At 42.8% G+C, this 25650-nt stretch overlaps 1 protein-coding gene across 7 annotated transcripts in view; it reads left to right on the forward strand.

Moving 5' to 3' along the window:
• COL8A2 (collagen type VIII alpha 2 chain) overlaps nucleotides 1-25650 on the forward strand; it is a 157430-nt gene that overhangs the window by 100828 nt on the left and 30952 nt on the right. For 6 of the 7 annotated variants that reach the window (XM_039353335.1, XM_039353342.1, XM_039353337.1 and 3 more), the window contains 2 exons: nucleotides 18730-18865; nucleotides 20413-20545. The gene's annotated coding sequence lies outside the window, so the exon portion shown is untranslated. Of the gene's footprint in view, nucleotides 1-2555; nucleotides 2653-18729; nucleotides 18866-20412; nucleotides 20546-25650 lie in introns of all 7 variants that reach the window. The other variant, XM_039353340.1, reaches the window with a different exon arrangement.

Here is a 25650-nt window from a genome sequence, read left to right on the forward strand (position 1 = left end):
TCCTTCCTCCCTTCCTCTCCATCATTCATCTTTTCCTTCCTTCCTTCCTTCCTTCCTTCCTTCCTTCCTTCCTTCCCTCCCTCCCTCCCTCCATCCCTCCTTCCTTCCTTCCCTCTCTCCCTCTCTCTTTCCTTCCTTCCTTCCTTCCTTCCTTCCCTCCCTCCCTCCCTCCCTCCATCCCTCCTTCCTTCCTTCCCTCTCTCCCTCTCTCTTTCCTTCCTTCCTTCCTTCCTTCCTTCCTTCCTTCCTTCCTTCCTTCCTTCCTGCCTGCCTGCCTGCCTTCCTTCCTGCCCTCCTTCCTTCCTTCCTTCCCTCCCATTTGGTCAGGACCAGGATCCAAAGGACAACATCCATTTGGGCTCTTATGGTGTGCCTTTTAGGCCACGGTTTGAGACATGGAGCCGGCCAAAGGAGACGTACTGAATTGTTGTGGTTAGTAAATAGACCTGCTGTCGGCAGACTGCACCGTGCATCGCCATGAATAGCTGAGTTTGTAATGCCATCTCCATCCCTCAGATCTGAGCCAGGGGCTACGATCCCACGGTGGAAAGCTCAGACAGGGGAATACAGGAGACACAGATATGAACAGCTCCCTGTTGCTCTTCCAGGATGGTTTAATGGAGGATTCCTTTTTTAACCTTAACCTTCTACAAATCAGACAGGCTACAGTTTTATTACACTCAACATAACTCACTTCCCAGTAATTGTGTTTAGAGTCAGATTTTTAAATTTTCCAGCATGTCTGGATTATGACACGTTGCATATTTTATGCACAGAGCCAGTGGCTGGCCATCTTTACAAATGGGCTAATGAGGAAGAAATCTGAATCCTTGTTGGGGACAATCCTAATTTTTTTTGGGATCTCTCCCTGGTAAATTGCTGTCTCTATTTGGGTTTTGGGTGGTTTCTAAGAAGGGGTGTGGTTGCATTCTAAAATGTTGTTGGTATTTGTGGATGAGTTTTTCCCTCTCTCTTTCAAGATAATTAATGACAGCCTGGTATGTTGATCTGCTTTGCTATCTTCTGTTGTTGTGCTCTGTTGCTTTTAAACAATGGTAAAAACTGTCAAACCAAAACCAAGGGTGTGAATGTCACAAGCCACTGTGCTTATGTTCTGCTGGGCTTCATTTTGACCCTCCAGAAACCCTCCAGAAGTTATTATTTAATGGCAATTGTTATTGAAATAATGATTGAATACCTAAATTCTGTATTTATGCAATAGACGTAACCTAATGGAACCTGCATGATTCACTATAAATTAACCAAATAGGATGGATTTACATAGGACACAAAGAAGCTAACCAAGACCAAAACTAACATTACGCAAACATAGCCTCTAGTTTGTAACTGAGTAAGTTAAGCAAGGTGTGTGTATGTAAGCCTAGTTTTTGTTCAAGCCACTTTTTGACCTGGACTCCCTCACTTACAATCAAATGTGGTCCTCTAAAAACATTGTGCATCTATCTCAGCATTTCTCAACCTTGCTAACTTGAAGAGGTGTTACATTCTGGGAGTTGAAGTCCACACCTCTTCCAGTTTGCCAACGTTGAGAAACACCGAGGTATCTAACCCTGAAATGTTAGAAGCTTCCCCTTTATATTGTAAACAGATAATGTGTCTTCAGGCCATCAAAATGGAGGAGATGAGTGATTTATTGCACACAAAACCCCTGTTTTCCAACGTGGTATTCTGTTAAGTGAACTGTGTGGTTGTTAAGGGAATCCTTATTGGAAGCCAGCTGGGAAAGTTAGCAAAGAGTGATCACATGACCCTGGGAGTTTCATCCATCCAACTGCATTCCATCCACCTATCCAATACATTCCAACTGCCAAGCACCCCAATCGTGATCATGTGGCTATAGGCATGCTATGACGGCCAGTTGTAGGTCACATTTTTCAGCGCTTTCCCGATTTTGAATGGTTACAAACATCTAGAGACTCCTAGATTGAGGAGGCCGTAATAATAATAATAATAATAATAATAATAATAATAATAATAATAATAATAATAATAATAATAGTTGGAAGGGACCTTGGAGGTCATCTAGTCCAACCCCCTGCTCAGGCAGGAAACCCTATACCATTTCAGACAAATGGCTGTCCAGTCTCTTCTTAAAAACTTCCAGTGTTGGAGCATTCATCACTTCTGGAGGCAGGTTGTTCCACTGGTTAATTGTTCTAACTGTCAGGAAGTTTCTCCTTAGTTCTAGGTTGCTTCTCTCCTTGGTTAGTTTCCATCCATTGTTTCTTGTCCTGCCTTCAGGCGCCTTGGAAAATAGCTTGACTCCCTCTTCTTTGGGGCAGCCCCTGAGATATTGGAACGTGGCTATCATGTCCCCCCTCATCCTTCTCTTCATTAAACTAGACATACCCATTTCCAGCAACCATTCCTTATACATTTTAGCCTCCAGTCTCCTAATCATGTTTGTTGCTCTTGAAAAGTTGCTGATCTCAAATGGCCATGCAGGTCCAAAATCAGTTCTTAAGCCGTGTTATTGTGCATAACCCTGATATAATCCTTCTTCCTTTCTCTTCCACGGTCTACTGTGCATCCAGAAGAACATCCCACAGCAGCCTAGAGCAGTTCTAACAGGATCAATAAATTTTTCCTATTCAGAAAATGAGTTTGACATTCAGAGAAGCTTAATGTCAGGTTGGTCTTTTGATTCTCTCTCTCTCTCTCTCTCTCTCTCTCTCTCTCTCTCTCTCTCTCTCTCTCTCTCTCTCTCTCCCATGGTCTATTAATCTTTTGGAGTGATGCCAGGCCATTTTTGCTGCTTGGCACAACAACCTTTGGCTTCAGATCTCGTAAGCTATTAAATCACCCCCCATGGCAGCATTACAGATGCATTTGAGTACCCTCTTGCCTTGAGACTCGCGTTTTGCATTTATTCCCTGCAAAAGACGGGATCTTTCTCTTTTTTCAAACCTATTTCTCCTGGCGTCGCAATGACATGGAACGGTTAGACGCTAAAGCCTGCCACCCTGTGGCTTGTTCTTTGAGGAAACTTTGGAAATCCTTATTTAACCTTGAAACTGATTTGCAAAACTAAGATTGAAGTGATTGCAGTTATTCTTGCAAACTAAAAAAAAAAATGGTCAAATGCTTTTTCTCATATATAGGCCTCTCTCCAGACCAAACACTTTTATCCTTTAAATTTTTTCCCCCTTATTATATTTTCTGGCTTGTCTATATGCTTATATTTGGGGAAGAAAAAAGAACTATTCTCTCTCTCTCTCTTTTTTTGGTCTTCTTAAAAAGTTTAAACTGCCCGATTTGGATTGTTTTTAAATCTTTTACAATTATAAGGAATTTTTTTTTAAAGAAAGCATTGTTATTTTGAATTTCTTTTTAGGCCTTCCTCTAAAATGGTCCTCACCCACTGCACTGGGTGTTCCTCGACTGTAATTTTTCTGTTTGGTTATTTTATCTTCGGACACTGGGATTTTCTGTCCCATTTCCCCACAGTTACCTTCACTTAGCTGTTCTCCTCTATCAATATGCAGCCTTTCCTGATCTTCCAGATGTGCCTTCCAGATGAATTGGATTTCAACTTCCATCAGAGCTAGACCAGCATTTTTCAAACTTGGCAACTTTAAGATGCTGGCTGGGGAATCTGGGAGTTGAAGTTGAAGTCCATAGAGTTGAAGTCCACAGAGTTACCAAGCTTGAAAAACACCGCCCCAGGCTATAAAGTTATGGATTTTATAGCATCTGGACAACAGCAGTTTTGAGAAAACTCTTTCCTTGACCTTGGCTTTCTCTAGTTTCATTATCATCATCCTTAGATCGGCTCTCCAGAATAAATCCTAAATTCTTATCCTGTAATAATTTACCGTTGGCTGTCTTGTTTTTGGATTCAACCTCACAACCACTATCAATAATCATTGTGTAAGGTTTCCCACTTAGCCTCACAATTGTCCCTGCATTACTCAGGAATTTAAAAGAGCCAAAGAAACTCCTGAGCTGAGGTTTCAGCAAGCAAACAACTTTTATTTTGATCAAAATAGAGTTGGATGACCCCATCTCTCTTCGTGGCTGGTAGAGAGATGAAGGCAACAACCAGGAAAGATGTATTCCACCTTTTATACCTTTCCAGAACAAAGAGATCAGGTCTTTGTATCAGGAACGAAAAGGTACAGATAAATAATTCCAAGATGATGACTCATACACAGGTCACATGATCAAAATTCAGACACTTGGCAACTGACTCATATTTACGACGGTCGCAGTGTTCCGGAGTTATGTAATCCCCTTTTGTGACTTCCAAAGTCAATGGGGGAAGCCAGAGTCACTTAACAACCGTGTTACTAATTTAACAACTGCAGTGGTTCACTTCACAACTGTGGCAAGAAAGGTCCTAAAACGGGGCAAAACTCACTTAACAAGTATCTCACCTAGCAACAGGAATTTGTGGTCATAAATCGAGGACCACCCGTATAGCCAACACCTCACCGGACATTGGATTGCCATGGTCCCAACATAAACTGGAGGTACCAGGATGAGAGAAGATTTAAACTCAAACCATTTGTCCATTGTTGCCTTTATTGACCTACAGTGGATCTGTAAGGTTGTATCAAACCACAACTGTAAAGCGCAAGATAGAAAAACAGCATCACATAAAAAGGATGAACTTTGAGCCAGATATTTGGTCACCAAAATGGGGCCAGGATCCTCTTGACTGCAATGGTAGAAGATTAAGAAGATTGGTGAACTTTGTTCCTTGTAAATCTGAATAGTCGTCCATCATACGATGGAGCAATTCAGCTTGCTTTCTGCCACCCAGCTATGCAAATTGCAAATTGCCCTGTTCCCCCCACATTTAAGAAACTCATAAAAAATGAATTGGTCTGAGAGAGAAGGTAGGGAGCCAGTTTATGACCAGTTACTAATTGGAAACAGCTGTTCACCAGCAATAAAACACTGTTTGCAAACAGATTTAAACCTTGTTAGCAAAGGATGATGAATCCTTTTGTTTGGGCCTTGCTCTGTATTAGGAGGAACGGTAGTATTAATATGTAAAACGTGAGTCAGAGGGACCCACATTCAAGTCCCCATGTAATCATTATTGGGTTGAACTGGAAATTAAGTGATGGCAACAGGATTCAACTGAAGAAGCTGTTTGAATAAGCAGCAAAACATTTCAAATGTTTGCCATGACTCAATTTCCAGACAGCTCTAAGTGGATGACTGAGACTCTTCATTGACATTGGGTGAAATTAGGCTAATCACTTTCTCTCAGCCCAACCCACCTTGTAGTGTTGCTATTATTGGTGGGTGGGCAGACTAGACCTCTGGGTAAGCTGCCTTGAAGCTTACCTTGTTTTTCAGGCTTGGCTATTTAAAACGTGTGGATTTCAACACCCAGAGTTCCTCTGCATGTTTGCAAAAACATGCATTACTCATGATCTCCCATTCTGCCCTACTCATAAGAAGACTGTGAGATTAAAAGGATAAATCAGGGACCACCTTGAATTTCTGGAAGAAGAACAATCTGCATGTGATGAAATGAACATGGGCATGTAGAAGCAATTCTCAACTTACGACAGTTCGTTCAATGATGGAAGTTATAATGGCCCCGAAGAAGGTGATCATTTTCTCTTCAAACCTAGCAAAGAACGAAGTGCTAACGTCAAGTCTACAGGCTGGCAGGTGGCTGGAAGTATAATATCTTGAAGAAGACCCAGTTCAGTCCATCTTTTAATGCAATGTTTCTCGACCTCGTTAACTTGTAGAGGCTGGATGGAGAATTCTGGGAGTTGAAATCTATACATCTTCAAGTTGAGAAACACTGATTTAATGAATAACGCCAATATCATTCCGCTCTGATGTCTGTGTACTTGTTACACGATTAATAACGTGACCCATTAAATCCTCCCGTTTTGTGGGTCGTTGGTTAATTGTCGACTGCCCCAGGCTTTGTTGGCTGTTGGTTGGTTGTAGTTGTTAGAATCAAAGGGGCCCTGTCCTGGTTGAGGTTGGAAGTGCATAGGCATTTCCTTGTATCAGAAAATATTATAGCCGAGCAAAGTTAAGTAGCCAATCGAATGACATCTTGGGAAAAGAAGAACACCTTTAGGGAAGGGAGGGAAGTGGTGAGGAAAAAGCAGAGAGAATAAAAGGGGTGGGGGCTACAGCAAGAAAGAATCTGTATGGGGAAAAAAAAAAGAGCTTTCATAACAGGAACCATCCCAGAAAATATCTGTGGTTTGGCATGCATTGTTAGTCTGGCCAAAATATGTACCTGGCAGCCTTGCTCTCTGATTAATGCTACCCTCTGGTATTTCAATGGATCTTGAAATTATGGGAGGGTGAGGGGTGTCCACAGAAGAGCAGAAGGCCTTGTCAAGTCTTCAAAAGCAAGAAATCCGGAAAGAGAGGGAGGAAGGAAAAAAAAGGAATGGTGGCGATGTTTGCAACAGCTTGCAAAATTTGATCTTTGGAAGCAAAAGTGCCTGGAAATGGCCTTTGACAATGTCCCATCAAGGCAGACGGTCTGATCTCATTTCTTTGGACTAACACAGTGGTTCTCAACCTTTTTAATGCCACGGCCCCCAACCGGTCATAAGTCGAGGACTACTCAACTGGTCATAAGTCGAGGACTACTCAGCTGGTGCAGCACCATTTGCAGAATGGGACTTTTGGCGGGCTCAGCAGGGCAGAGACAGCCTGGACAATTCCTATTGGCTTTTGAAAGCCAATAGAATTAGACTCTATTCAAGAGAGTCCATTCTATTGGCTTTCAAAAGCCAATAGAATAAAAGGGAGTAGTACAGCTAAGGAAAAGGGGGAAAAAATGGCGGACTGCGTTGTTTGGCGACCCCCGTGAAATGGTCGTTCGACCCCAAATGGGGTCCCGACCCACAGGTTGAGAACCACTGGACTAACAGGTAGCTCGTTCGCATGAACTTTTTGACACCGCCTTAATGCCAGCACGCCAAGCTTCTCATTCTGGAGAAAGGCCTACAGGTTTATTAAGGGGTGTACCTTCTTTGGTCTTTTGAAACGGCATTGATCAACTCCACATTTGTCTTGCCCCAGTTTTCTTCTGACATTCTCTGAAACATTGGTTTCTATGTTGGCTTTCCAAGCATTACAAAAACATCACTTTTTGCCAAAGCAGGGTTGAGGAGATCAAAGCCGTGTACAATGAAGTTCAGCTCTTCTACATGCTAAATGATTTTGTTAAAATATGCGTTGAGTCACTTACCCCTTTTTTTCAAAAACAAAAACAAAAACAAATGACTGCAGTTCATAAGACATGAAAGGGAAAAAAATCAGCGTTCATTAAAAGCAGACCCAGACAATACTCAAGAAATTTATAATCGGAAGCATATTTACTGGGGAGCAACCCTAATTTAAACACAGGGTAGTAAACAGTGCTTTTATTGTTAAGATGACAAATCAGCAGTTGGCCTTTATTTCATGTGATTATTTTACCTTGGTGGTTAAATTATCTGGCCGTCCTTCAAAGTAATGCAACTCCAGTCATGGGGTTGAGGAGTGGCACAATTCCCAGGGATCATTCTCCACATATAGCTCACTATATGCAAATATATCTTGGAAATACTCAGCTGGGCTCCCTAATCTTGCCTTCTTCTTGTCTCCAGCCTATGAGGGAGACCATCTAAAGCTGTGCTTTTCCATCTCAGCAACTGTAAGAGGTGTGGACTTCAACTCCCAGAATTCCACAGCCAGCATGCTTGAAGTCTACACCTCTTACAGTTGCTAGGTTGGGAAACACTCCTGTAGGATATATATAGATGATAGGTGTTGCAGAGCAATGGAAAGCTTCATCTGTTCCTTATGGGTGTCATGGAAAACACCACCAGGGCCACCTTCTTGACTTTGCTGACAGTGATGAACTTGTATTTGAGAATGACCTTGGGAGACAGGAAGGAAGAGTCACAGCTGGGGAGCAGTTGGATAAGAGGCAGCTGAGCCCAGAAAAAAGGGTCCTTCAATATGGTCCTCCCTAGTTTCTTGAGCTGTAAAGGTGAGCGGGGAGAAATGTATGTCAGACTTGCAAAAATGATGTCAGCCTGGTAAGGTGGTCTAGACAAGAGCACAACTTGATATACTAACTCTGCTTCATCGTAGGTTTACATGAACAGAATCTTACAAGTTTCTGCTGACATTAGACTGTGGTGGAATGAAGTCTGGATTCCCAGGAAGAAGGGGCTGCATTCCAGAGAGCAAAGAGGAAAGTTTGGTCAGGAGGAACAAAGTTAAAAACATTCCCCCCTAGCAATTCCCAGAGTATATCTATAGGCATGCAAATAGCTGCTTTAGTTTGGCAAGATTTTGGTCTACAGGTGGGGAGCAGTAAAGGAAACTATTCAGAGGTAATTCCATGTGTCTTTTTTGGTTCCTGGGGTGCCTGACGTCGACATGCCGACATAATGGAAATAAATTGGTGCTCAATTTCCTGACGTAGAGGGGAAGGGGCAAAAGATGCAGGGGAATCCATCAATTGGGAGGCTGTGTTAACTATATTCTGAGTTTTATGTTGACAAAGATTCTCAGTCATCCAAGTCGAGATATCTAAAAATTGAGTCATGGTAACTGGACTTCTTTTTTGGTTTGAAATGTTTCCCAGCTTATCCAAGTAGCTGCTTCAGTCTGAGCCAGTGATGGCGAACCTTTTAGAGACCGAGTGCCCAAAACCCACTTAGGTATTGTCGGGTGTTGGGTGGGTGTGGCCTGTTGGGTGGGTATGGCTTCAGTGGTAACGGCAGACTGGGTGGGACTAAAAAGTTCAATCAATCAATTACAACTTTGTGAGTTTTTTTTCCCGTGAGTTGAAATTGATTGATTGAACCTTTTTTTTTTGTACACGGTGGTAGAGGCCTAAAGCGAAAAGGTTTTATAAAACCCAGCTGAAGGTCTAGGACTTGGGTGACGGTCCGCGTGCCCGCAGAGAGGGCTCTGCGTGCCGCCTCTGGCACCCGTGCCATAGGCCCATTGGCTGGGTGTGGCCCATTGGGTGGGCGTGGCTGCGGTGGTAACGGCAGACTGGGTGGGACTAAAAAGTTCAATCAATCAATTCCAACTTTGCAAGATTTTTTTTTTTCCTGCGAGAAGTTGAAATAGACTGATTGAACCTTTTTTTTTTTTTTTTGCAAACGGCGGCGGAGGCCTAAAGGCGGCGGAGGCCTAAAGAAAAGGTTTTACAAAACCCAGCTGAAGGCCTAGGACTGGGGTGATGGTCCGCGTGCCCACAGAGAGAGCTCTGCGTGCCACCTGTGGCACCCGTGCCTTAGGTTCGCCACCACGGGTCTGAGCACTATAGAGGAACCAGTTCAAATCCAAAAGAGATTTCCTAATCCAGCTTTATTTTCAGCAGGTTAATGTGTGGGAGACAGGCAGTTTAAGATTGCAGTGTGGAGGAACAAAAAATGGTTACATACAATAGGCTTTCCCTAGTCTGGACACCTGCCAGGGCTGTGGATTTCAGCTGCTAAAATTCTCAGTGGAGGCGATGTTAGTTGGAGGATTCTGAAGTTCACACATCTGTATGGTAATTGCAATCAGGGAAGTCTGGAAAAGAATCTCTGTTTAAGAGCCATAAGGTGCATGAAAACATATCGGTATCTTACCTGCTTTTTTGAAAAGCATCTTACATAAGAGGCCTGGTGGAAGATGAAGATTTTTGGGGGTACATTTAGACTGGTTTTAACAATCTAAAAGATAAGATAAGTCCTTCTCTGATTCCTAAAGCTGTCCTGCAGGGTTGCGTAGACACAATTCAGGCTCATCATAAATAACCAACTATGATACTACCTGAAATGATCTGTTAAATTACAGCAGTTTTCTAGCTGCCAGGAAAATTTTCCCTAAAAGCTTTGACCTAAATTGAATCTATGCAGGCTAAACCAGAAATAATACAGGGGAAATATTTGGTGTTTTTTTTCTCTCTCTCTCTCTCATCTCATCTCGTTCCCCCTCTTCCAATACCATTGACTGGTTTTGCAGCCATCATTCCTATTTTTAATTTAAAGCTGGGCATAACATTTTGCAAAATTGTAATTTGTAGATTTTTAAGCTAAGGATGCCAGCGAGGTTGATATTTAAAATTGCCAACTTAATAATAGAATATTCCTGCTTGAAACGTAGAGTTTTGAATTTGTGTGCAAAAGAATACAAGTAGTCTTCTGCTTACAATCATTCATTCAGTGACCGTTGGAAGTTACAACAGCCACTAAAAAAAAGTGATTTATAACCAGTCCTCACACTTATAAGCATCACAGCATCCCCACGGTCACATGATTAAAATTTGGGTGATTGGTAACTGACATGTATTTATAGCAGTTGTAGCATCCTGGAGTCATGTGATCACCATTTGCGACCTTCCCAGCCAGATTACAATAGAATAGAGCTGGAAGGGACCTTGGAGGTCTTCTGGTTCAGTCCCCCACTCAAGCAGGAGAACCTATACCATCTCAGACAAGTGACTGTCCAGTCTCTTTTTAAAAATCTCCAGTGATTGAGCGCCCACAATTTCTGGAGGCAAGCTGTTCCACCGGTTAATTGTCCTCACTGTGAGGAAGTTTCTCCTTAATTCCAGGTTGCTTCTCTCTTTGATCAGTTTCCAACCATTGTTTCTTCTCCTGCCCTCTGGTGCTTTGGTGAATAACGTGACCCCCTCTTCTTTGTGGCAGCCCCTCAAATACTGGAATACTGCTATCATGTCTTCCCCCATTTCTTCTTTTCTATAGACTAGCCCAGTGTTTCTCAACCTTGACAATTTTAAGGCACGTGGACTTCAACTCCCAGAATTCCACAGCCAGCAATGCTGGTTGTGGAATTCTGGGAGTTGAAGTCCACATGCCTTAAAATTGTCAAGGTTGAGAAACACTGGACTAGCCAAACCCAAGTCCTGCAGCCGTTCTCCGTACATTTTAGTCTCCAGGCCTTTGGTCCTCTTAGTTGCTCTTCTCTGAACTTTTTCCAGATTCCAACAAACAATGCCAATGAAGGAAACCGATTTGCTTAGCAGCTACGTGATTTACTTAAGAACTGCAGTGATTAAGAAACATGTCAAAAAATAAAGGTTGTAAAGTCAGACTTAACAACTGCGTTGCTTAGCGATGGAAATTCTGACCCCAACTGTGCTCTTAAGTCAAGGATTATCTGTCTATGGGGATTCTCCATCATCCAGGTCATGGTGGTCCCAAAGGTGCTTTTTCAAGAGGCAGTTGGCCTTTCTTGTTTTTCTTTGAAGACGTTTCGCTTCTGAAGAAGCTTGGATGAGAAGCGAAACGTCTTCAAAGAAAAACAAGAAAGTCCAGTTGCCTCTTGAAAAAGCACTTTTGGGTCAAGGAGTACCTGTTTAAGAGTGTCCTTGCTGGATCAGGCCAAGGCCTTTGGGCCACTCATAAGATGATGGTGGAGACTTGTTCTCTTCTCTTCAACTGGCAAGCATTTGGTGGCCTGCTGCTCAAAGCCCAGACGTAATGCTAAATCTTCAAGGTTGCCCACCGTGAATGCATTCAATTTCTGGTTACATTCATGTGGGTATTCATGATGTCAATGCACTTGCAATATACTCTTGCTGTTTGTTTGGTTTTACTTAATGTGTCTCATAACCTCAGATATGGCTGGTAAATTATAGGCTTTGGAAGGAGTGGACAACGCTTTTGTGTCCAGTGGCCACCCATAAACTCTTTAGCGGTACCAAGGGCAAAGTGGGCGAGACCACAAATGGAGCAGGAGTTGTATGTTCCATGTTTGTCTTGGACCACCAAGTAGTCTGTGTTTTTGGAAAACATGTTCTACCTATGCTAGGGCTTACCCTACTGTTTTTGTGTAGTTCCTGCCTCAAAGTGATGGAACTTTGTGCTGCCAAATCTTCAGCAAATCTGATCAGAGAGATTCTCCATAACACACCAAAAATGGTGGTTGGGTATACACAGCCTCACCCTGGCTTATACATTTCATGCAGCAAGAACCAGACGATTTCCTGCTTGGTGGTGCCCTTGAAAGCCAATTCAGAACCTTCTTAAATCACTTTCAGAAGATATTCAAAAGATATCTGGGTTTTTGTCTTCCCCAAAAAACGCTTAAGGGCTGTAATCTGAGGGAACGTCTAAGACGCTTTGTTTTTGTTTTTAAAAAGTTTCCACTACAGGCGCAGAATTTTCTGGACAGGAAGAATAACTGTTAAATTGGATAAATTTGTAAACTAGATATACTGTAGTCAAATCAAATCTTTATTATGATCGTAGACCGACACTAGGAGGGTGGAGTCCACCCGTATGTAACACTAGAAGATGTATGTAACACTAGAAGATATATTAAAGCAGAAAGTATATATAGAATCAAAATACAGTGTGTGTGTGTGTGTGTGTGTGTGTGTATTTTCTGAGGTTTTCGCGGGTGTTCGTATGTAGGTCTTTGGTTGTTCAGGTTTTCTCCCGCGTAAAATTGGAAGTGTCTTGGTGATGTTTCGACGAAGTCCCATTCGTCATCTTCAGGCTGGTGTTTTCAGCTTCGTGCTTCAAGGAGCAATGATGTTCATATGTTCATATTAGTAAAGTTGGAAGGGACCTTGGAGGTCATCTAGTCCAACCCCCTGCTCGGGCAGGAAACCCTACATCATTTCGGACAAGTGGCTGTCCAGTCTCTTCTTAAAAACTTCCAGTGTTGGAGCATTTACTGCTTCTGGAGGCAAGCTGTTCCACTGATTAATTGTTCTCACTGTCAGGAAGTTTCTCCTTAGTTCTAGGTTGCTTCTCTCCTTGATTAGTTTCCACCCGTTGCTTCTTGTCCTCCCTTCAGGTGCTTTCGAAAATAGCTTAATTCCCTCTTCTTTATGGCAGCCCCTGAGATATTGGAATACTGCTATCATGTCCCCCCTTGTCCTTCTCTTCGTTAAACTAGACATACCCAATTCTCGCAACCGTTCCTTATATGTTTTAGCCTCCAGTCCCCTAATCATCTTTGTTGCTCTTCTCTGTACTCTTTCTAGAGTCTCAACATCTTTTTTGCATCGTGGTGACCAAAACTGGATGCAGTATTCCAAGTGTGGCCTTACCAAGGCATTGAAGAGTGGTATTAATACTTCACGTGATCTTGATTCTATCCCTCTGTTAATGCAGCCTAGCACTGTGTTGGCCTTTTTGGCAGCTGCAGCACACTGCTGGCTCATATTTAGTGATTGTCTACTAGGACTCCGAGGTCCCTCTCACAGTTACTACTATTGAGCATGGTGCCACCTATGCTGTACTTGTGCATTTGGTTTTTCTTGCCTAAATGTAGAACCTTGCTTTTTTCACCATTGAATTTCATTTTGTTAGTTAGTGCCCAGTGTTCAAGTCTGTCCAGATCCTAACAGCTAAAAAGCATGAGCACCAGGAAAATTTACAAAACTATAAAAGTTTTATTCAATAAAACACCAAGCTTTCGCTGGCAACTGCCAGCATCGTCAGGGTATATTCTAGTCCAGTGGTTCTCAACCTGTGGGTCGGGACCCCATTTGGGGTCGAACGACCATTTCACGGGGGTCGCCAAACAACGCAGTCCATCATTTTTCCCCCTTTTCCTTAGCTGTGCTACTCCCTTTTATTCTATTGGCTTTTGAAAGCCAATAAAATAGACTCTCTTGAATAGAGTCTAATTCTATTGGCTTTCAAAAGCCAATAGGAATTGTCCAGGCTGTCTCTGCCCTGCTGAGCCCGCCAAAAGTCCCATTCTGCAAATGGTGCTGCACCAGTTGAGTAGTCCTCGACTTACAACTGGTTGAGAAGTCCTCGACTTACGACCGGTTGGGGGTCGCGGCATTAAAAAGGTTGAGAACCATTGTTCTAGTCGATGGGAGAGTCCATTTATAGGTGAGACGCCATTTGTGCCCAGCTTCTAGATCTCGTCACGGGATCCTATCAAATCTGCATTTTGGTCGTAGCTTCCGTGTCACTAACTACATTTTCCTTGCTTTTCTTGCCTGTGTGTTGTTACTGCCCATTCCCCGCTCCCCGTGTGCTCGTAAACCGAGGGGGGGATTCTTTTCCTTCCTTCTTTGATCTAACGTAAGCCCCACATCCCTAAACTGTTTTCTCTTCTCACATCCTTCCCTGGGGCACTCCATCTCAGTAGGCTCCCCCCCACTTCCTCTCCTACATGTCCGTCATTCGCACTCCCGTTGTCATCCTTTTCTTCTGCCCTTCCTGATGCCACACAGAGTTTGTAGCAGGTATTTTTTTCTTTGTGACCTAGGAGAGAAACCTAGAATTGAACTCTCAACCTTCCTAGTGGGAGGCAAGCATCTTCATCAGTAGGCCACCTACTGATAGGGAAGACTACATCTGTCAAATTGTAGAGCACTCTAGTGTGGCGAACTAGATATTCATTAAGTCTAGTTTATGACACGGGTCATCATCTGGCAAATTTTAAGTCTGCTGCCCAGAACCTGGCAAATGTTGTTTGTTGTATCAGGGTTCGTATCTGCAAGGAACCTCCATGTAGGACTGCCCTGTGCACTCTGGGTATTTATGCAGTAATGGTGAGATGAAGTTAGTAAGATTATCACTGTAATATAGGCCCTGGAGGTATTTAGGTACTTCAAATTTAGTTAAGTATGCTGGGGGAGGCATAGTTCTTCTTGGATTCCCTGGCAATACAGGTTTATTTATTTATAAAATTTATTGGCCGCCCATCTTACCATAGTGTAATTCTGGGTGGCTTACAGTCATAAAAATATGTCTATACATGTACAATTAAAACATAATTAAAATCAAACATTAAAACCTGAGGACACATGGGAAACAATGGCGGGGTCCTGGCTAGGTCCAACTGGCATTCTGCATTGGCTTGTTGTTGTTGTGAAGTCGTGTCTGACCCATTGCGACCCCATGGACAATGTTCCTCCAGGCCTTCCTGTCCTCTACCATCTTCTGGAGTCCATTGAAGCTCATACCTCCTGCTTCCGTGACTCCATCCAGCCACCTCATTCTCTGTCGTCCCCTTTTTCTATTGCCCTCCATCTTTCCCAGCATGAGGTTCTTCTCCAGGGAGTCCTTCCTTCTCATTAGGTGGCCAAAATACTTGAGTTTCAATTTCAGGATCTGGCCTTCTAAAGAGCAGTCGGGGTTGATCTCCTCCAGGACTGACCGGTTTGATGGCTTTGCAGTCCAGGGGACTCTCAGGAGTTTTCTCCAGCACCAGAGTTCAAAGGCCTCCATTCTTTGTCGCTCAGCCTTTCTTATGGTCCAGCATTCACAGCCATACATTGCAACTGGGAAAACCATGGCCTTGACTATACGCACTTTTGTTGGCAGAGTGATGTCTCTGCTTTTTAGTATGCTGTCTAGATTTGCCATAGCTTTCCTCCCTAGGAGCAAGCATGGAGGTTTAGCAAACAGAAAATGACAAACCAGGTTTTTTTCTCTCGTGTGACAGTGTTTGAGGATGTGATAGCCAGACACACGCTTGTTTCTGGATATGAATTCTTCTTTGCAGTCCATAATACCAGGTGTGCCTGCCAAAACTGTAATATTCCGCAGAGGTTCCAGGTCAAGGAATTGGTTAGCACATTCCCCCTTCACAAGAATATGCTGGGTTTGGTCTTGCAAAACTGTTGCTTAGCTGCCCTGTGTGGTATCAGCCAAAACCACAGAAACTTTAATGTACTGTTGCATTTTCTGGAAAGTTTTGACTTAAACATTGCTGAGGGTTAGTCTTTGAAAATGCCACGAGCAATGGAAAGAGGGGAGAAAAGGAATTTTTCAAAACTCAGATGGTTTCCAGAATCACTATGGGACCAAGAAGTGTCTTTCTCTTTTGGACATTTCTGATACAACCGATGCGGAAATTAGGGTATTTGCCCATTTTCAAGCATGCATCCAGGTTTATTATTTGTTAAATGTACATGCTGCTCATCTGACTACCCAAAGTGACTCTAGTTTAGACTTTCCTGTGAATAACAAAAGCATCTGGTATCTTTCAAATCTTGGTCGATCACTGCTACGGCTTCTGGAAAATTGGGCTAAAATTGTCCTGGCTGGGAATCATGGGTGTTTTAGTTCAAGTGCAATCTTTTGGTTAGAGAAGACTCCTGGGGTCATGAAAATGATGGGTGCTATTGCTAGGAAGTGATTGTAGCGGTAATGACGTAAAATAGCTTTCTGGACAATTTCAGAATTGTTGCTGGTCCACCCAAACAGAATTACTAGCAAGCAAGGAAGAACAGACTGTTTCAGCATCCCCCTGAGATTTTTTTTTCTCGTACTAGTGAAATTGGCCAAAAATTGACAGGATGAGGAAGGAATGTAACTTCAGTCAATTCCAACTAAATATAAATGTGAAATAATTATAATTGCGGAGAATATAATTATTATAAATTAATACAATGTCTGTGCATGTTATGTTCTTCTGCTGAACATAATAATTAATAATTAGCATTTGGTAGACCTTTGAGAGGAACTTGGGAGCTGCACCCAAGACTTGTGAAGGCCCCATTTAGCCCTGGGGTCCCAGGATGGACACCCCTAGATTACACTATTTTGGAAATCTTCTCCCACATTGATTCCCATGATGTGTCTTCCTTGCCTCTTTATCTGGAGAGGTTTCCCACTCCGTTAGAAGGGATGGTGTATAACAGTGGTTCTCAATCTTTTTAATGCCGCGACGCCCAACCGGTCGTAAGTCGAGGACTACTCAACCAGTCATAAGTCGAGGACTACTCAACTGGTGCAGCACCGTTTGCAGAATGGGACTTTTGGCGGGCTCAGCAGGGCAGAGACAGCCTGGACAATTCCTATTGGCTTTTGAAAGCCAATAGAATTAGACTCTATTCAAGAGAGTCTATTCTATTGGCTTTCAAAAGCCAATAGAATAAAAGGGAGTAGCACAGCTAAGGAAAAGGGGTAAAAAAATGGCGGACTGCGTTGTTTGGCGACCCCCGTGAAATGGTCGTTCGACCCCAAATGGGGTCCCGACCCACAGGTTGAGAACCACTGCTTAGATCAAAGAAGGAAGGGAAAGAATCCCCCCCCCCCCGGTTTACAAGCACACGAGGAGGGGGAAACGGGCAGTAACACACACACAGGCAAGAAAAGCAAGGAAAATGTAGTTAATGACATGGAAGCTACGACCAAAACGCAGATTGTTTGGCGACCCCTGTGAAATGGTCGTTTGATCCCAAATGGGGTCCCAACCCACAGGTTGAGAACCGCTGGTGTATAATGGCATGTGGGAATGACCTTGAGAGACAGGTGGAAAAGTTGAGGACTAGGTAACCTTCACACAAAAGATATCACAGAAGCAAAGTGGCGGGGGAGCACAAGGGATGCATTTAAATAGCTCAGATAAGTAGAAATAGTTTCATTTTATATAATATTATGTTTTATTTTGGAGAGAGGAATTGCTCGGGCATTTCTCCTGGACGGCATCCGGAGTGAGAAGATAGGAGGAAGGGGAGAAAATTAAGTAGGAAGGTTGAGGAGAAGGAGGAGAGGGGGAGAGTGAGGAAGAAGAGGGAAAGAGGGAAGTGAGAGAAGAGGTCAGAGGGTGGATGTGGTTTGGGGGGAAATGGGTGAGCAATACCGGAAGTTATGTGTATAAATTTATTTTACTCTTTATCTGAAGTATTTTTATGATGTAATGTAAAATTGAAAATAAAAATTTTTTTTACAAAAAAAAAATGGTCATCAGTCACTTTTTTCAGTGCTGCTGTAACCGGTCACTAAATGAACTGTTGCAAGTCAAGGACTACCTGTAGTTTCATATCTGAATATACTTCTTCCTCCTTCCCTTTATCTTCTATGTTCAAGGGAAGGGCTTGTCTCAGATATGTATCGATGTACTTCCTTGACCTTCTTCTTCCTCCCGTCCTTCAAGGCCATTCCTGCTGTCCAGTACAGTAACCTCTTTTTTTTTATTGAAAAGTTTTATAAAAGTTACAGTATACACCCCAAAGCCCATCCACCCTAAACCCCCCTCCCTCCCCCACTTCCCAGAGCTGAGTACCGGGTTACAAATATAATAATCATACTCTAACTAACGCTAACCAACTATATAAATAACCAAGTCCATAATGCGCTTTGACTCTCCTTTAACATAAGTATAAACAAATTAAAAATAAACATAATGATATAAACAAGTTAATATCCTAATTATTAAACAATGCAGTATCTAAATTGTTAAACAATACTAATACTAAAAATAATAATAAAACTAATAAAAATTCTACTATAATAAACTATTAATAATCATAATACTCTAAAATTTACTCATAAACTAGATGGAACTTTTTAGTCCCGTATTTATTCTGAATATAATCTATCCATCTTCTCCAGACCGAAATGTATCTTTCTTGTGAGTGATCCTTCAAATAAGCAGAAATCTTAGCCATTTCTGCTAAATTTGACACTTTAAGCGTCCGTTCTTCTATAGTAGGCAGTACAGTAACCTCTTAATTATTGTCACATTTGAGGGGTCCTTGGTGCTCTCTGAGCTTGCTTTTTTCCTTGCAGACATTTCATTATCCAAACTAGGTAACCTCATCAGCACTGCAGCCCCAGCACTGATGATGTTACCTTGAGTAGGTAAAGAAACGTCTGCAAGAAAACCACCAAGCTCAGAGAGCACCAAGGACCCCACAGTTCAACCCTGAGGTACACATATCCTCGTTTATTGTCACGTGTGCTCAAATTCTAGCCACCCCTCCTTTCTCTCTTTACACTTTTTTTTTTTATGTCTCCTTTTCTCTCTCCTTCTTTCTTTTTCAAACAGCCTACCAGAAAATGTTTGAGTCAATCTGGTTGCAGAGAAAAACAGGAAATTAGATCAAGGACCCCGTTTGGCCTCCAGGTGTGTCTCCTCCGCTTCTGCTCCTCAAATCAGAACTGCTGAGCATTTCAAGTAACAAGTAAGTAAGTTGGCGGTACTGCTGTGAGTTTGCTGACATTACAACCAGTGTCTGTTACAAGTTGTTTTCACAGCTGCCAGACAATAACAGAGTTCACCAGGTTAACAGGATCTCTTTTAAGAGATTCAAGCCCATCAGATAGCGTCAGATAGATTTGAGTCTTCCAAAGCAACACATTCATACATTTGGCAATAAGATTTGGTGAAAAAGAAGTCACTTATCTATTTGAGGATCTATCAAATAGAAACCCAATACCTTGATAAGGAATGAATGTTTCTTGCAGGAATGTTTACAAGGGACAGCAGCCATTTATTTAGCTATACACCTAGCTATATATTGATCAAAAGTGTCCACGAAAGAGACCTAAAACAGGATGGATGGACAACATCAGCAAGTATCGTATATTGTGTATTTTGCAATCAAATGTAGCTTTCTGGTGGTGATGTTTGTAACAAGGAGAACAAATGGTCTGCAGTTTAACAATCACTTGTCTGTTCTTCACTGTTGCCCAGAGGTCTGTTCTATGCTGTTTATAATCCCAGTTTTGCTGGGATTATATAGTGTGGAAATAGTGTGGAAATAGTTTACCGTTGGTCTCTTCCTGGATGCTTTGACCACCTCCATATAGCCATCATTTCTCTTGGCTCCATCCAAGCACTAACAAACCTGATCTTGCTTAGCTTCCTTCCAGATAGATGCTTGTTCCTATTGAAACTTTTGCTCAAAAGCAGACCCATCGATCATCATTCTAGATTCTCAATAACAGAATAACAGAGTTAGAAGGAATCTTGAAGGTCTTCTAGTTCAATCCACTGGAAACCCTAAAACCATTTCAGACAAATGGTTGTCCAGCCTCTTCTTAAAAACCTTCAGTGCTGGAGCACCCACAACTACTGGAGGCAAGTCGTTCCACAGATTAATTGTTCTAACTGTCAGGAAGTTTCTCCTTAGTTCTAGGTTGCTTCTCTCCTTGATGAGTTTCCATTCATTGCTTTTTGTCTTGCCTTCAGGTGCTTTGGAGAATAGGTTGACCACCACCCCTTCTTTGTGGCAGATATCTTTCTGGAGATATACACACACACACAGACAGACAGACAGACAGACAGATAGATAGATCGTATCATTAATAAAAAATCATGAAAAACAGAAGTGTCCACAGATAAGCAGTTTGGTATAAAGGCTATAGCTGGTAATCTGTAGCTGGTAATCTTCAGATATTTGGGATTTTAATTTTGATCAACTCTAATCAGCATCACCAAGGGTGATGGGAGTTGTAGTCCAAACATTCATCGAGACTCTTACTCTGGTGTGAAGTTCAGTGAATTTTTCTGAATGGGGTATATTTATATTTGGACTGCTTCCTTGGGGAAAAAAGTGGAGGCAGCATACTCTGAATGGCCTCAAGAAAAAAAAATGGAAGATGTTATTAAGAAATTTCTCCTGTGATTGCAGTGGAACGGGGCACAACCCATTATTTTAATCTCCTGTAAAGTCTTGCAGAGACTCAAAAGAGTCCACTCAGGTCTGCCTCTTTTGCTCTCTTCTAGGAGGATGACTCTATGGCCTTGGTCCCATGGCCTTTAACAGGCTTCCAGAAAGACCCTTACAGATGCTGTGAAACTCATCTTCGAAAACATTTGAAAAACCTTTGCACGTGGTCTTGCTGTACCAAGACGTCAGGTAAAGCCACTTGCCTAGCTGGTATTTATCAGGAAGATACTTTACTTGGAGGGTTACACGTTGGTTTGGCTTATAAGGAGTCCAGGCTTGATTTTAGAAAAATACCAGTTATCCAAGTAGAGCAGGGATGTCAAACTCAATTGCATTGAGGGCCGCATCAGCATTGCGGTTGCCCTCAGGAGGCCGGGTGGGTGTGGCCTACTGGGTGGGCGTGGATGGAGTGGGTGTGGCCTATTGGGTGGGTGTGGCCAACTCTACACCGTTCGCATCAAGGGTGCCTGTGGGGGCCTGGGCAGGAGTGGGACAGATCTGAGGGTCTCTGGCAGAAGGGGGTGGGACCAGGGCAAGCCATGGTCCACTGGAGGAGCCTCGCTGTTCCTCTCAGGCCATGCCGGGGGGGGGGGGTTATGGAGCTAAGACTGAATGCGTTTCAGCCTAGATGGCCACCACAAAATTGTACATTGGCTCCCGGCCGGCCTGGGCCAGGGCCAAGGCAGCGGGGGCCGTTCCCTCACTGTTTCCAGGATGGCTGCACGGGCCATATAAAACTACTTCACGGGCCGCATCCAGCCCCCAGGCCTTGTGTTTGACATGTCTGAAGTAGAGAGATTAAGTTAGATGGTTTGACCCATTGGGTTTGATCTTTGTATCGAATGAATGAATGAATGAATGAATGAATGAATGAATGAATGAATATACGCTATTTGGCCTCAGCAAATGGCTGCATCAAGAAACTAAACTAAACTAAAACTAGCTGCATCAAGAAACTAAATGGCTGCATCAAGAAACTAAACTAAACTAAACAAAATAGGTTCAGGCTAGGCCAGGAGTATGCAACCTCGGCTCTTTTATGACTCATGGACTTCAACTCCCAGAATTCCTGAGTCAGCATAGCATAGCTGACTCAGGAATTCTGGGAGTTGAAGTCCATGAGTCATAAAAGAGCCAGCAATCATGGGAAATTAAAACAGAACCCCAAATAAGATCATTTCTGTACTGCTGCTAACCCAGTTATATGGATGTAGACATACTCAGCCCAAACAAGCTGCAATATAGAAATGGTCTTATTTTGGGTTTTGTTTTAATTTCTCAGGATTGCTGAATAGCCTGGCCTGACCCTGTTTTGTTTAGTTTCCTGATGCAGCCATTTGCTGAGGCCAAATAGTGTATATTCTCATTTGTTCGTTCGTTCATTCATTCATTGGGACAAGTTTTTCAGTTTCGTGATTTTTTTTTTTTTTAAATTGCACTGAAAGTTTTCCGGAAAATGTGCACGTCCTTTGTGCCATTGGGTGCATGTGCTCTTCTGCACAGCACAATTATACACAGATACACACAACTCTCTGTGCATTTTCTAGGTTTCAAACTGCATCGCAAAACGTTCTGAAACGCTAAAGTGGGAACAGTGTGGTTTCTGTTGGGGCGGATAACACAGGTGCTCTTTCAGTCACAAAGGGAAGGTTGTTGTTTTTTCCTAATCTCATTAGGATCGCTTGGTGATTTCCTTCACTGTCTCCCAAAAGACATACACCAGGCTTCCCCAATTTGATTAGGGAATTCTGGCAGTTGAAACCAAGCCTATCTGGGGAACATTAAGCAATGAAGCTGAATAGAAGGTTTGTTTGGAAAAGCAAAGGATTCCTGAAGGAATCAGTGAAAACCCAGCATACTGGAAAGCGTAGCATTCATTTCCAGATCCGTCCTTATTTCAAGGGCATCTTTGTATCTTGCATGGACCCCATTATCATTGCAAGAAAATAAAAATGAGTTTTTCATTTCTTGGGTGGTGTCCTGCTTGCCCAAGAAAACATGGAGATAGTGATGTAGAAAACAAGCTGGGGAATTGGAGGAGATAGGAAGTGACCTTTCTAGCCTGTAATTATTATTATTATTATTATTAATAATAATAATAATAATAATAATAATAATAATAATAATAATAATAAAGTTGGAAGGGACCTTTGAGGTCATCGAGTCCAACCCCCTGCTCAGGCAGGAAACCCTACACCATTTCAGACAAATGGCTGTCCAGTCTCTTCTTAAAAACTTCCAGCGTTGGAGCATTCACCGCTTCTGGAGGCAGGTCGTTCCACTGGCTAATTGTTCTAACTGTCAGGAAGTTTCTCCTTAGTTCTAGGTTGCTTCTCTCCTTGATTAGTTTCCATCCATTGCTTCTTGTCCTGCCTTCAGGCGCTTTGGAGAAGAGCTTGACTCCCTCTTCTTTGGGGCAGCCCCTGAGATATTGGAACATTGCTATCATGTCTCCCCTCGTCCTTCTCTTCATTAAACTAGACTTCCCCAATTCCAGCAACCGTTCCTTATATGCTTTAGCCTCCATACCCATACCCAGCATGAATATGGGACGTTCTCCATGAAAGTTCTCCATCGCAGCTATGGCAGTCATTAGTAAACTTCTCTTTGTCATGGCCATGATGCCATGTTGCTAAGAGGGCAATACGGCTACATATTAATAAAGACTGATAAGGACAGACTAGAAACTGTTGAGACATGTCTTAAGTGAGTTCCCCCCCTCCCGTTTTACAACCTTTCTTGTCACCATTGATAAGTGAATCCCTGCAGTTGCGAAATTAGTAACACGGCTGTTAAGTGAAGCTGCCTTCCCCCTTGACTTTGCTCGTCAGAATGTGGCAAAAGGGGATCACATGAACCCGGGACACTGCGACCGTCATAAATATGAGTGGGTTGCCAAACGTCTGGATTTTGATCACCCGACCATGGGGATGCTGCAAACAAGTGTGAAAAATGGTTATAAGTCCCTTTTTTGGGTTCTGTTGTACCTTCGAACGGTCACTAGATGAACTGTCGTAAGTGGAGGGCTGCCTGCATAGGAAAAGCAAGCAGGTTTGCATTCTCTTCTGCTGGCTGGAACTGATTGTTCCCTCCCGACATTAACCACGCAGGACCATTCTTCCTGTCTTCATGACGGTCCAGATAACAAAAGCCCTCTTGTTTTGTGTAATTTCTCCTGGTCTTATTTTGACTCCTGCTACTGTCTTGTGATGTCATTCTTAAGTTGAGAAAGAAAAATCTGACCGGCAGCCAACTTGTTTTCTCCATGGTTGAGCATGATCCACCCGTGACCTTGTCCCTGGAAAATTACACTCACCTGAAACCAATTTCCCGGGAAGAAGGTGCTCCAAACCACAGGACTCAGACTCAGAACAAAGAGGGATGCCACCAGCAACTCTACAATGAGCTTAGCCTGACTGAAAACTGGCTGGGTTCCAAACTGATGAGAGGCACAAGGGGCATTGCTGTTTCCACCCCTTAGTAACATGCAGCCCACACTGCCATGGCGCTTCCAAGTTTTCAGCAAAAACATAAATCATGATCATATGACCGCAGGATGCCGCAGATGGCCATAAAAGGGGGTCAATTCCTGAAAGTGGGGGAGGGGAGCAGCCATTGGGACTTTGGAACAGAGTCACAAATACTTTTGGGAAGGTCCACCCTAACTTGCAACAGTCGCTAAGCAACCAGTTGTAACCCCAGGATTACCTGGGAAACTCTCGGAAGGGGTGGAGTCAAAGAATAGAAAACCTGATCCAAGAAAGATAAAAGGATTAGTTGCGTTGGAGGATGTTTTTTTTTCTGTTTGGAGCTATCCAAGGTGCTGAAGGCCGCCAGCCTTTCCTGTCTGATGCAGGCATCCCTTGAACCCCCCACAGGTCAAGACAAGCGCCCTACGGTGAATCTGAGATCAAGCAAATGCAAACACAATCCCAGGTGACTGCTATACTGTCTCTTACAGAGTTATAGAGTTGGAGGGGAGTCTTAGAGATCATCTAGTCCAGTCCGTGCAAAATCAGAGCATCTCCGACAGGTGACCAGCCAGCCTGTGTTTTGAAGACTGCTAGCAAAGGAGAACTTTAAGCGTAGTGAAATACATCCTCTCTCCTAGGCCAGGCAGAAGGCAGAGAGATGGCAGTCAGAGATGTGTTGTAAGCATAGCTAAGGATCACGCCTACTGCTAGCTTCTCCTACTCTGTATTTTGTTCATTATTTTTCTTTTCTCTTTAATGTATATCTGAGAAATATTTGTGTGTGTGGAAATCAGGTCCGGGCCTAGGCACCACTATAGACACTTCATGCAAACTGAAGTGCCATAGAGGCAGACACAATCACAGTTCCTAGAAGAATCTGCTACAGTGCTTACGGACAGACCATAACCAATTGGGATTGTAAATTGTGATGGTTGTTAATCTGGTCAACACACGGCCAAGATTAATTTTATGACCTTTTTGTGGTGGTCATTAAGCAGATCTTATGGACAAGCAGATGCTGTGATCATTAAGTGAGCCCATTGTATGCTGTGGAGTCTTTTTTTTTTTGCTGGAAACTGGAAGTAAATTCTGGTTTCCCAAAAAAATTGTAAATCACAGTCACATCACACTGGAACACTGCAAAGAGACATAATTGTGGGCCTCTTGCTGATTGACCAAAAGGCAATCATTTTTCTTATTGACATGTGTTGAACACACACTTATCCCAGATACTGACCTGACTGCTGGACCCTATATTTTCACCTATGGGATCAAATACCTCCCTTGGAGTTTTTTTTTTTAAAACTGAAGCACTCTGCTCTAGAATAGTATGTAGCTCCCCAAAATCTTGGGCCAGACCCCCGAGATCTACAAAAATTATTACAAAATTGTAGTTTTCATTGGCAGATTGGGGGGGGGGGAAATGATGGAATTCCTGATTGGAGAGTGAATAAGTGAATTGTGTTTAATATGAATACTACTGAATGAACAATTGAGCGCCTATTAATGCCTATGGAATTAAAGGTTTGTACTGGTTTATTCAGTCCTCTGCAATCCAAACTCCTTTCAGAAGCTTAACGTGGAAAAATAATGTCTTTATAACTGGAGAATTTTATCCTTCTTGCTGTAAGTATGGTAAATGCTCGGTTCAATATGAATTTGCAATGCCTTATCTATTCTACCTTTTAGTACTGTCCATGGGGTTTTCATGGCAAAGATACTGGAGTGATTTGCCATTTCCTTCTCCAGTGGATCACATTTTGTCAGAACTCTCTGCTATAACCTGTCCGTCTTGGGTGGCCCTGCACGGCATAGCTTATA

This window comes from Crotalus tigris, unplaced genomic scaffold, assembly GCF_016545835.1.
Source record: "Crotalus tigris isolate CLP2741 ecotype Arizona unplaced genomic scaffold, ASM1654583v1 scf7180000018517.1768243, whole genome shotgun sequence".
Lineage (NCBI taxonomy): Eukaryota > Metazoa > Chordata > Lepidosauria > Squamata > Viperidae > Crotalus > Crotalus tigris.